Source organism: Ranitomeya imitator, chromosome 2, assembly GCF_032444005.1.
Source record: "Ranitomeya imitator isolate aRanImi1 chromosome 2, aRanImi1.pri, whole genome shotgun sequence".
NCBI lineage: Eukaryota > Metazoa > Chordata > Amphibia > Anura > Dendrobatidae > Ranitomeya > Ranitomeya imitator.
The window spans coordinates 447,156,628-447,170,331 of record NC_091283.1 but is presented as its reverse complement, the minus strand read 5'-3'; positions in this window follow the sequence as shown (position 1 = coordinate 447,170,331).

Sequence of the window (13,704 nt, the reverse complement as noted above, 5' to 3'; positions counted from 1 at the left end):
AGAATACAGCAGGAACACGGACTGGGAGGATACAGCAGGAACACGGACTGGCAGGATACAGCAGGAACACGGACTGGCAGGATACAACAGGAACACGGACTGGCAGGATACAGAGACAAAGCAAGGACTGGGCTGAGAAAAGACACTGGTACAGGGGAGCCTAGGGCATAGGGACACTGACGGCAGACAGTGCACCTACAAAGCAAAGGCGTCTTACCTAGGAAGACGCCGGGAAGAAATACCCGATGGGCGCCGCCATGTTGGGGCGGAGCCACCGGGTCGCGACCTCCCAGAAGGCTCAGCGACGGGGGAGACGCGACCGCGCATGCGCGAAGAGACCAGACGCCGAGAGCCGGCGAAGGAGGAGGCAGAGCGGCGCGGGACAGGATCGTGAGCGCGCCGAGGGATGGGAGAAGCCGGGTAAGTATGTGCGGGCGTGACAGTACCCCCCTCCTTAGTCCCCCTCCTTTTAAGGCTAGAAAGGAATCTTTTCATGATAAGGGGAGCGTTGATGTTCTCTCGGGGCTCCCAGGACCTCTCCTCAGGACCAAATCCCTCCCAATCAATCAAAAAATAAGTTTTACCCCTAACTACTTTTTTGGCAAGAATATCTTTAACATTAAAGATTCCATCAGAAGTACAGAGCTGAGGAGAGGAAGAGGTAGCGGAGTGAAAACGATTAAAGACTGCAGGCTTGAGAAGAGACACATGGAAGGCATTGGGGATGCGCAAAGAGGCAGGTAGCTTCAACTTATAAGAGACATCATTAATGCGACTCAAGATAGGAAAAGGACCAATGTAGCGGGGACCCAGTTTGTAAGAGGGAATTTTAAGCTTGATATAGCGAGAGGAGAGCCAAACTTTATCACCCGGAGAATATGGCGGAGCATCCAAACGCTTCTTGTCAGCAAACCTTTTCATATTAAGGCTAGCTTTCTCAAGAGCCACTTTGGTCTCATTCCAAATCGTAGAGAATTCCCGGGACAAGAAATCCGCTGCCGGTACCCCCGAGGAAAGAGAAACAGGAAGAGGAATGTTCGGATGTTGACCATAGACTACGAAAAAGGGAGATTTGGAGGAAGACTCGCTGGGAAGATTGTTGTAAGAGAATTCAGCCCAAGGGAGAAGAGAGACCCAGTCATCTTGGTGAGCATTGGTGAAGTGTCGCAGATATGTAGTCAGAACTTGATTAACTCGCTCCACTTGTCCGTTGGACTGAGGGTGATAGGCGGAAGAGAAGTCCAAGTTAACCTTTAATAGACTGCAGAGAGCTCTCCAAAAACGTGAGGTAAATTGTACTCCACGGTCTGAGACAATATGATGTGGAAAACCATGAAGACGGAAGACTTGGTGTAAAAAGATCTTTGCCAACTCAGGAGCGGAAGGCAGACCAGGCAATGCGATGAAGTGAGCCATTTTAGAGAACCGATCTACAACAACCAAGATGACAGAGCAATTCAAGGAAGAAGGTAGATCAGTGATGAAGTCCATAGCGATATGACTCCATGGAACGGAAGGCACAGGCAGAGGATGCAGGAGACCGGAGGGAAGCTGCCTAGGGACTTTATTTTTAGCACAAGAAGGACAAGAAGCGATGAATTTGGTGACGTCTTGACGGAGAGATGGCCACCAGTAGTGCCGAGAAATAAGAGACAGTGTCTTCTTGACTCCTACATGTCCTGCAATTTTGGAGGAGTGACCCCAACGTAAAACTCTCTCCTTGTCTTGATTAGCCACAAGAGTCTTGCCAGGAGGAGTAGGAATCACTCTTAGAGGAGCAAGAGTGACGATCCTCGCAGGATCAATGATGTGAGCCGGAGAATCCTCCATGTCCTGAGGTTGAAAGGATCTCGAAAGAGCATCTGCTTTGACATTCTTATTTCCAGGTCGGAAATGAAGTTCAAACTCAAATCGTCCGAAGAATAAAGACCATCTGGCTTGTCGTGGATTTAGTCTTTGGGCAGACTGAATATAGGCCAGATTCTTGTGGTCAGTGTAAATGATGAATGGATGAAGAGACCCTTCAAGAAGATAACGCCATTCTTCCAAGGCTAGCTTGATAGCCAATAGCTCCTTATCCCCTATAGAGTAGTTACGCTCAGGAGCGGAAAAAGTTTTAGAAAAGAAACCACAGGTCACCAAACGTCCGGACGAAGATCTTTGCAAAAGTACTGCTCCAGCTCCAATAGAAGATGCGTCGACCTCAAGGACAAACGGTCTATTAGCATCAGGACGATGAAGCACAGGGGCCGTAGCGAAACTTTGTTTAAGGGACAAAAAAGACTCTTCAGCCTCAGGGGTCCAAAGGCTGGAATTGACTCCCTTGCGAACTAGGGCAGAGATAGGCTTGGTCATGGAAGAAAAATGAGGAATAAATTGTCTATAGTAGTTGGCAAAGCCAAGAAAACGTTGGATTGCTTTTGTTCCAAGAGGACGAGGCCAATTCAGGACAGCAGAAACCTTCTCTGGATCCATCTCTAAGCCAGATCTTGAGACAATATACCCAAGGAAGGGAAGAGAGGACTGTTCAAAGACGCACTTTTCAATCTTAGCGAACAGATGATTCTCTCTTAGCCTTTGCAGGACTCGGCGGACATCTCGCCTGTGAGTGGAGAGATCCGGAGAGAAGATGAGGATGTCGTCAAGGTAAACCACGACTGAGGAGTAGAGAAGATCCCGAAATACATCGTTCACAAATTCCTGGAAAACCGCGGGGGCGTTGCAGAGACCAAACGGCATAACCAAGTATTCGTAGTGACCGTCACGAGTATTGAAGGCGGTCTTCCACTCATCGCCTGCACGAATACGAACCAGATTGTATGCGCCACGTAGATCTAATTTGGTAAAGATTTGCGCACCCCGAAGACGGTCGAAGAGTTCCGGAATGAGTGGCAGAGGATATTTGTTCTTCACCGTGATGTTGTTTAGGCCTCGATAATCAATGCAGGGACGGAGGGAACCGTCTTTCTTCTTCACGAAAAAAAACCCTGCTCCGGCCAGAGAAGAAGACTTGCGGATGAAACCTTTAGCAAGATTTTCTTGAATGTACTCAGACATAGCTTGAGTCTCAGCAGGAGAGAGAGGATAGATTCTGCCCCTGGGCGGGTTAGTTCCAGGCACGAGATCTATGGGACAATCATAGAGACGGTGAGGCGGAAGCTCCTCAGCCTCCTTCTTGTTGAAGACATCAGAAAAAGCGCTGTAGACAGAGGGTAAGGCGGAAAAGGAAGAAGAAGGAGAAGAATTAGAGGAATATCCCACAGGACGCACCGGCAGCAGACAACGTTCCCGACAAAGCTCACCCCAGCGCAAGATATTACCATTGCGCCAATCTAAAATGGGCTCGTGGCTCCGTAACCAAGGAAGACCTAAGAGCATAGGATGAGACAGGCCTGCTAAAACATAAAATGCAATTCTCTCCTTGTGCAGAGCCCCAACCTGAAGTTCCACCTCAAGTGTCACTTGAGTAATGGTCTCCTGTAAAGGTTTACCATCCACAGATGCTAGAATCACAGGAGCCTCTAAGGTTCTGACTGGAACGGAGAATTTCAAAACCTCTTCCAACCTAATAAAATTCCCTGCAGCGCCCGAATCCACATACGCATCCAGAGAAACGCCCTTGCCCGCAATATGCAAAAGAACGGACAAAGTAAGGGGTTGAGAGGGATCACACACACCTAGGGAGGCCTCTCTTACCTGACCTAGGCGGAGGAGTTTTCCGGACGTTCAGGGCAAGAGCGCAATAAATGAGCAGCACTTCCGCAGTAAAAACATAACCCCTGAGTGCGCCTCTCTTTACGACGTTGTTCGGACATTTTAAGACGGTCCACTTGCATAGGTTCCGGTGCGGACGCCTGAGAGGAGGTTCTAGGCTGTGGACTGAGTGGCTTACGGGTGGCAGAAGAAGGACGAAGAGACCTCCGCTCGCGAGCGCGTTCTTGGAACCGAAGGTCAATACGGGTCGCTAAGGAAATTAATTCCTCCAAAACCGTAGGGGTGTCCCGACCAGCTAACTCATCCTTTATGCGCCCAGAGAGACCCCGCCAGAAAGCACCCACCAACGCCTCATTGTTCCAGCCCAAGTCAGAGGAGAGGGTGCGGAACTGAATAGCGTACTGGCCTACGGATAACGATCCCTGATGGAGAGAGAATAGGGCTTCAGTTGTAGAGGCCAGTCGTCCAGGTTCGTCAAAGACAAGACGGAAAGTCTCCAAAAATTCAGACAACCGGGAGACTAGGGGATCGTCTCGCTCCCAGAGTGGATTAACCCATGCCAAGGCGTCACCCTCTAGATGGGAAATCAAAAACGCAACTTTGGACCGATCCGTCGGGTAATGCTGGGGCAGAAGCTCAAAGTGAAGACGGCATTGGTTTAGAAATCCTCGGCAGGACTTAGGATCCCCATTGTACCGAGGCGGTTTAGCCAAGCGGGGTGGAGGGTGGGAAGCAGGAGCAGACGTAGAAGCGGCTGTCTGGATGGAAAGCAGCCGATCGTCAATAGAAGACATATAACTAAGTATATGGGCCTGGGTGTCACGCTGCTGAGCTAACTCTTGCTGTAAGACAACGAGTAGAGCGGCGTTGCCAGGATCGGAGGACTGGAGCGTGGACAAGCGAGAATCCATAGGTTTCATAAAAGACATCATGCGGGACTGATTGTCTCGCAAAAAGAGTAGCTCTTTCTGCGCAGCAGAGGCCCCAGCGGGGTCCATGGCCTTTGCTTACTGTAAGTACTCGGGCAGAAATCTGAGAGTGGACCCTCTGGGTCGTGACTCTAGAGCCCCCGGGGTCGAGCGGACCAGATGGAATCACCCCCTATACAGGGAGTGTTAGGAGCAGGACCTCGGGGGAATGGAGACACAACAGCTAGAGCCAAAGGGACGACCCAAAATAAAGAAGGAAACCACAGGCTAAAAGGAAGGCAGGGAATAATAGGAAAACAAGACTTAACTGAAAGAATGTCTGGAACACGGAACGGCAGGACTCAGCAGAAACACGGACCGGCAGGAACACGGACTGGCGGGATACAGCAGGAACACGGACAGGCAGGATACAGCAGGAACACGGGCTGGCAGGACACAGCAGGAACACGGACTGGCAGGATACAGCAGGAACACGGACTGGCAGAATACAGCAGGAACACGGACAGGCAGGATACAGCAGGAACACGGACTGGCAGAATACAGCAGGAACACGGACTGGGAGGATACAGCAGGAACACGGACTGGCAGGATACAGCAGGAACATGGACTGGCAGGATACAACAGGAACACGGACTGGCAGGATACAGAGACAAAGCAAGGACTGGGCTGAGAAAAGACACTGGTACAGGGGAGCCTAGGGCATAGGGACACTGACGGCAGACAGTGCACCTACAAAGCAAAGGCGTCTTACCTAGGAAGACGCCGGGAAGAAATACCCGATGGGCGCCGCCATGTTGGGGCGGAGCCACCAGGTCGCGACCTCCCAGAAGGCTCAGCGACGGGGGAGACGCGACCGCGCATGCGCGAAGAGACCAGACGCCGAGAGCCGGCGAAGGAGGAGGCAGAGCGGCGCGGGACAGGATCGTGAGCGCGCCGAGGGATGGGAGAAGCCAGGTAAGTATGTGCGGGCGTGACATCTTTGTTGCGGAAATATGTGGAGCCCGTTGTTCCCTCTGTTGATCCTCCAGCCTCTGTGTTGGTCGATGGGGAGTTGGAATATGTTGTTGAGAAGATTTTGGATTCTCATTTTTCGAGGCGGAAGCTTCAGTACCTTGTCAAATGGAAGGGTTATGGCCAGAAGGATAATTCTTGGGTTTCTGCCTCTGATGTCCATGTCGCTGATTTGGTTCGTACCTTTCATCGGGCTCATCCTGATCGACCTGGGGGCTCTGGTGAGGGTTCGGTGACCCCTCCTCAAGGGGGGGGTACTGTTGTGAATTCAGCTTTTGGGCTCCCTCCGGTGGTTGTAGAGGGTAATGCAGTTGTGCCTGGACTGCAGGATTGGACAGGTGTATCTACTAATTGCAAAACTGACTCTTTAGTCCCTGCCAGTTGTCCATTGTTTTTGAAGGATTCTTCCCTGCTGGTCTCTCCAGTTTGCTGTGCTTTTCTACAAAGATAAGTCCTGGCTTTGTTTTTGCTGTCCACATGCTGTGGACCTTATAGTTCTGTGCATATTCATGTTTTTATCTTGTCCAGCTTTGTCTGTGAAGGATTTTTTGCAGCCAAGCTGTGTCTCTGGAGATGCAGATATACCATCCATGTCTTTAGTCAGATGTGGCGATCTGTATTTTCTGTGGTGGATATTTTCTAGTGTTTTAATACTGACCGCATAGTACTCTGTTCTATTCTTTCTTTTTAGCTAGTATGGCCTCCTATGCTAAAATCTGATTTAATATCTGCGTATGTTATTTTCCTCTCCTCTCACCATCAATATTTGTGGGGGGCTATCTATCCTTTGGGGATTTTCTCTGAGGCAAGATAGGTTTCCTGTTTCTGTCTTTAGGGGAAGTTAGTTCTGAGGCTGTGCCGAGGGGTCTAGGGAGTGTTAAGTACCCCCCACGGCTACTTCTAGTTGCGCTGCTAGGTTCAGGGTTTGCGGTCAGTACAGGGACCACCTTCTCCAGAGTCCTTCTCATGCTGCTCCTAGGCCACCAGATCATAACAGGAGATAGAACCAGAAGGAGTCGTGCCCCTAAGACTGTGGCAACATCCTTCTGAGGCGCGTAGCCGGTGGCCTGAGCACCGAGGAAGTAACAGACTCTACGCATTACTTCAAACAGCAGCAGGACAGTTAATTATAGGTTGGCTGTCTGAGTTAAATCACCTAAACGGACAAAGGAGGCAATCGTGGGAGAGGGGCGTCTCTAGGGTCCCAGAATAACTCCAGGCCTACATGTCATACGGGTGCGTCCTAGCCATATTATCTGTGGGACGGAGAGAGAAGGAACAGATACGACAGTTGTGAGGACTATCCCGTGGTGCTCAGCAGGGAAGGACTACAACACACAGGCGCTAGAAGGTAGGCACTGATTTCCACCTGTAAAGGGAACTCTGGATGTGCCTTCGGACCGGCCGGTCTCAGCCAGCCCTGTTAGCAGTGCTCTGGATTGCGGATCCCGAAGTCTTCAGTAAAAAGGTAAAGAGACTGCAACCCTGCGTCCTCGTTATTCCTCGCATCTTGCACCACGCACCATAACCTTTCATTGGACGCCCCTTAGCAGGGTCACGGACCGGGTCTAGCCACTGTGACAACCCCGGACCGAGTACCCCGCGGCCCTGCGTCTGGGGGCGCTCCACCAGCATCTGCCTTCCTGTATATCAGCCGTACCCACCAGCACCTGCCGTTCCTGTATACTAGCCATACCTGCCAGCACCTTTCCTGCTTGTATATTAGCCGTGTCTGCCAGCACCTGCCTGCCTGTATATCAGCTGTTCCAAGGTCTTATGCTGCTGCAGTGGTGGCACAAAACTTGTTGTCTGCACTTGCCCTGTAAAGTTAGGAGAACTTCCATGCCTAGGGTCTGTAAAAGAGTATACCTTGGGTTAGAGTAACTCCCCTCCACCTTTGACAATGTAATAGTGTGCAGGTACTGAGTATGTCACCACGGAACAGACAGACCAACAGTTGAGGGGTTTAATAACAGGAATCAGGTTCTCCTCGCAGGGAGGAAGCAATGGAATATAACTAGCAATAAAACAGTGCAAAAATATGGGAGTCAAACAGTGTAACAGAAGTAAGCAGGATTTCTTGAGAAAAGAACACTTATCAGTGTGATGAGGACTTGCTTGAAGGGTCATCTTCTCCAACGTAGGCACCGAGAAACAGCGGCACTTGTCATCCCTCTGTTGTCCGTGGGCTGAGTAGTCTCTAGGAGCCTGCTGCCTGGGGTTTCAGGAGTTAATGTGATATGCACAGGCTCTGAGTCTTTAGCTTTTACAGCACGGCCTATCCCAGGAAAATGATGGTCAGTCGATTATTAAGTCTCTCACCAGGAATCAGAGGCTCTGCACTGATACCGTGGGTACCAGGGGTCACAGTCTCTGTACTGATACCGTGGGTACCAGGGGGTCGCAGTGTCTGCACGGGCCAATGTCTCTACACGGGTCTCAAAGCGCCCCTCTCCAGTCACAGCAGAGTCCGCTTTCATGTACTCACAAGATACAGTCTTTCTGGGCAATCTTCCTGACAGGAAGCTCTCTCTCTCTCCCGGAGCGCAGCTGCACCCTGCTCTGACCGCTGCTCACGCTGCTCTGCTCCTTGCGCGTGTGCCTTTCCCGCTCTCTGCCCTGCTTCCTTCCTGTCCCAGTCTCTAAGTCTGCCCCCAGGGGAACCTCTAGCACAGCTCAATGGTTCCAGGCATCCTTTCAACTCTGGCCACATCCATGTCCTTTGGATCAACCCGCTTCATGGAGGCAGCCTGTTTCAATTTCAGATTGGCTGGAGACTTTTCGCATCAAGGGGTAGTTCTGTTCCCAGGACCCACACCTCCTGATAGATGTATCTTTGTGGGCATTGGTTTGAAGATGCTCCTGAAAATGTAACTTCAATTCTCTATTGGCCACTGGATAAGATCATGAAGGCGAATGCACTTCCCTAGTCCCTCTTTTTTACGGACTTAGAAGGGGAACTCCAACTTGATTTTCCAGGTTATCAAGTTGGTATCTGGTTGATCTGGGCAAAAGGAGCTTTGCAACTCAAGGATCCTGCATCTACCACCTCCACTCCAGTCTACCCCATAGATGTCTTTGGGGAAAGAGTAGTGATGAGCGAGTGTGCTCGTTACTCGGGTTTTCCGAGCATGCTCGGATGTTCTCCGATTATCTTGGGTGTGCTCGTAGATTATGTTTGAGTCCCCTCAGCTGCATGATTTGTGGCTGTTATACAACCTGAACACATGTATTCAGGCTGTCTAGCAGCCTCAAATCATGCAGCTGCGGGGACTCAAACATAATCTACGAGCACTAACAAATATTCGGAGAACACCCAAGCATGCTTGGAAAACTTGAGTAACGAGCACACTTGCTCATCACTAGAAAAGAGGCATCCTTGACATGGAAAGCTGAGTCAAATTTTTTTTGGGTGGGTTGGAGAGAACTTTGCCCGAAAAGGAAGATTCTGGGAGTCCAAGGGGGGTATTCTTGACTCACTTCCTCTGCAGAAGTTCCTCACTGGCTATAAGAAGGGGGGCATAAGTGGGGGTACTGTTATGTAATCGTCCTTGCTTGCCTCCTCCTCTCTCTCCTCCTTCTGATGCATTAATACTATACCTGGTCAGGTGAATACTGCTGCCTTTTTTGCGGTGAAATATTTAGAATTGAGAGTCCTCAGTGGTCAATTCTAAATATTTTTCTATCTACTGGCTAACACGGTACCAAGATATATATCTTTGTTTTTATTTTGGACTTGTACATTGACTAATATTGGTCAGGGCACTGTCCTTGTGCTTTCTGCTGCTTACAACGACAACAAGCTAGTCGAAAATATGGTCTGTCTGAGCCCGGCCATAGAGAATAGTGATACCTCAAATTTAAAATGACATTCTCTAGCAGCATACTATTGGATTTTGTGATACCACCCACGCCGGGACTCCACAGGCTTAACGAGCCTTTACCTTTATTATTTTTTCCAGGCAAAAAAAGTGGAAATGACACACTGATTTATGACACAAGAGTCTGGCACATTGCCGCATCAACTAGAATGTCTTCAACCATGTCTCCAACTGCGTGAGTGGAGAAGCCAGATCCTTCCTTGTTTCCCTAGGCCTGGAGGTTAAGTTGTTTGGACAGATAACAAGTGGATGGCTCTGAAGAATTCACACCTGCAGCTTACACAAACAGCTCGCCCAGCGGGTATGTGCCACTGAAACTAAACAGCCTCCATAACAGTGTGGGGTGTGACCGCCGCCATAAAACTGTCATGGTGCATGGGTTAAGGATGAAAGGAAGCTGTGCTGTTGGCTATGTCATAAAACACATCTAAACATTTATTTTTCTTTTTTTTTATTCTGGATGACATAAATTACGTATTTGTTGGGTACAGAAAGGTGTCCATTGGCAGGTGGTTAAGAAGAGATTCCTAAGGTGCCATTCACACTGTGCAGCGCACATTCTGTCTGTGTCAGGAAAAAGCTGTATAATAATTCCCAATACCTAAAACCCTGTGTGACTGCATTGATATGGGTGATGAGGCTATAATATGTACTCAGATATGGCGACAAGGGGAAAATCTATTTATTTAGTTATTTGACTCACTTATATAGCGCCATCATATTCCACAGCGCTTTACAAATAATCATCATCACTGTCCCCATTGGGGCTCACAATCTAAGTTTCCTATCAGGATGTCTTTGCAGGTTGGGAGGAAACTGGAGAACCCAGAGGCAGATATGGGGTTAATCTTCAGGTTAATACAGTTCTGACACTGCGAAACACGCACTGAAAGTGCCACTGTCGGGTGGAAATTAATTTTATTCCCCCGGTTAGCATCGCTCTTCCATTCATAGGGGTGGCACTGGCATGGTTTCAGTCACTTTCTGTGTTGAGAGAGCAGCGGCTGTAACGTCGCCCCCGGCAGTGACTAACAGCTGGCTTTTATGCTGAGCTGGCTGTCAGTCAGTGCCCGAGCGTGGTTACAGCCTTCGCTCTCTACACAGACTACACAGAGTGGTGACTGAAACCATGCCAGTACCACCCCTATGAATTGTTTAAAGCCTGTGTTGCAATAGTTTAAAGCCTGATTCATGATCCTCAATGCATTTGTGTTTGAAAAGTCAAAGAAGCAGTGTATATGCAGGACACAGAAGAGTCACAGTTAGGCCGGGGTCACACATGCGAGAAACTCGCATGAGTCTCGCGTCTCAATACCCGATACTGCAGCCGACACTCAGACCGGAGCGCTCAGCTGCATAGAAATACATGCTGCTGTACGTTCCTGTCCTGAGTGCCAGCGGCAGTGCTGGGTATTGAGACGCGAGGCTCGTGCGAGTTTCTCGCATGTGTGACCCCGGCCTTAGCCAGCCCTGTAGATGGGAGGAGGTTTTGGGAATAAGAGTGAGTCAGCAATTTGTGAGTGGGTAGTTTGAGAGAAGAAGGATGTGGGTCACAGTACTGGGGTGTGTGTGTGTCAAAGGAAGCTTGATGAGATATCAAGCCTTGAATGTAACTGTACAGGAGAATAAGTGGCTGAGATACCCAGACACAGCCAGAAGAACCTTGACAGTCGGGACTGACAGGAGGGAGCCCGCTGTAGTGAGTGTAATAGAAGAAATAGAGCTGTGGGTTGTGGGCCCAAAGCAGCTAGAAGGAATGGGGCTGAAGAGGCAATGTGTAAGCCCGTATTGGAAGTATAGGAAAAACACTCGGCTGCCCAGGTCAGGACACAGGTACCACTGCAGTAGTGTGCTATAGAGGCGGAAAGAAGATTACACAGAGATGGAGCGCTCAAGTTGTTTTTGCTGTATAATTTACAAGTATTGAAAAAAGTCTATGCTGCCAGTTATAATTAATATGCCTGTGTACCTGTGTGAAACAGATAATATATTAGTTTCAACAGTAAAGAATGTTCCCCTACAACAAAATGGGCTGAGAGCTTCATTGTTTACTGCATAAACCAGAGGTACTTATACCAACATACATTATGTGGCCTGTGTGAGGGCTACCAGAGTCAAAGCGTAACACATCTAAAGGAACCTGTTACACTGGTGCCTGGGATCCCACCTACACCTTAACCTGTGCGTCTCTTACAACAGAAAAGAGATTTCACCAAACTGTTCTCACCAAGTGAAAAACTACAATTGTCCAAAATATCTTGTCTGCTGAAGCAATAAGATTTCCTTCACTTAAAGTAAGGAACCTAGGCCAATACATGAGAACCAACCACATGGCATTGTCCTTCCTCAACCAAACCTTACAGCCTGCAGTCAGGCAGGTAACGTTCTACTGGCATTCACCAAACTCAGACTGCCCGAAAGAAAAGTGAGATCCCTCATTGCACAGAACTCGTTCCCACCGCTATTTCAGGGTCCAATGGCGGTGATTTAACACCACCCTATCGGACGCTTGGCATAATAAACATCACATTCTCTTATATAGCACCATTAATTTCACAGTACAGTGGAGATATTGTCATCACTGTCCCCATTGGGGCTCACAGTCTAAATTCCTTATCAGTATGTATTTGAAATGTTGGAGGAAACCAGAGAAACCCATGCAAACCCAACAAACTCCTTGCAGATGTTGTCCTTGGTGGGATTTGAGAGGTGCAAAGCAATACCGCTAACCGCTAAGCCACCATGCTGACGCAAAACAAAAATTAATGGTGGAATTGCAAGTTGGAGACAGAGAGGGGAAGACTACTATTTTACCCCACTTGGAATTATTTCAATACATTATATGGTAAAATCAATGATATAATTGATTGTGATGATATAATTGATGTCAAACTTCAAGGAAAAGAAGCTCTCATACTGCCATGTCGGCAGAAAAGCAGAAAAAAAGTATAATTCCTGGAACAAAAAGGAAGGATATTCTTAAAAAAAAACCTTGCTGGTATGAAAGGGGTGAAAGTTCTATTTTACTTATTGAATAAATATAATCAAACTGAACAACAATAGCCATAACCACCTGTATCATTTATCCTTTCAGATGGATCGGATCTACATTTTCCAGTCCTAAAATCTGAGTTTATTTTCCAGTTTATTTTCTCCACTGCTGCAGTAATCAGATTCCAAGAAGTATAGATACAAATTTCCACAGCAGACAGTGAGTGCAGCAGAGGAAAGAATGAAACTCCTACTATATCTCTTTTATTTTTCTTCTGCGTTAAATAGCCAAAGGTGATCCCTCACTTTCCTGCAAGGTTTCCATTATCCGTTCCCTCTCCACATTTGGTCTTGAGGCTCCCATTTCAGGGGACGTGTCTACATACGCAGCGTTTGGGGATTATTTACAGAGTTATGGCAGACAAATGGAAAAGGTAAATTGCCCCCTTGTGGACTTATTTCCGTTCTATATGGAAGACAAATCTTAACCCTCTTGTAGCTGGAGATCTGCACAATAGTCGGGCGGAATAGTTAAAATACAAGGAGACAATTCTGATTTAATACACATGGAGACATTTTTCTTTTTCTTTTTTTTAAGCGACACTTTTAAAGTCCGAACAAAGTAATTTAGGTCAGATTGTGATATTAGGGTCTGAGCGAGCGCCCCAACAAAAAAAAACGAAATAATCAGTAAAAGAAAACCTTTAGGGAGCGCAGATTAGCAGCTGAGACCGGGTTATTTAAACACATTATAATCCGGCCTGGATAATATTTCACTCAAAAAAAAAAAAAAGAAGGGTATTATTGCTGAATCTTGTAGAGGAATCGAGACAGGTAGTTGACAAATACTGGAGGAAAGCAGACGGGAACACTTAATGAGTTCCTGATCTGGCTGCAGACACACACGCACCACATGGGCTGGGAGGATAATTCCCCCCCGCACCAGACATCTGTACTGTAACTAGGTAGCGACCATACAAGATTTCATTCACAGATCTGAGCATAAAGGACGACTTCATTTAAGCAGCTTCCTTGTCTGACGGATGCCAGGAAGCGGGGAAATGGCTGGATCACAGCAGAGAAAAGGGGAGCTAAGAAAATATTTCTACTAAACAGGAGCAGATGATAGAGGAAGTCTCTTAGTAATATTTCATTTCTGGGGAAGTGGAAGATAAGAT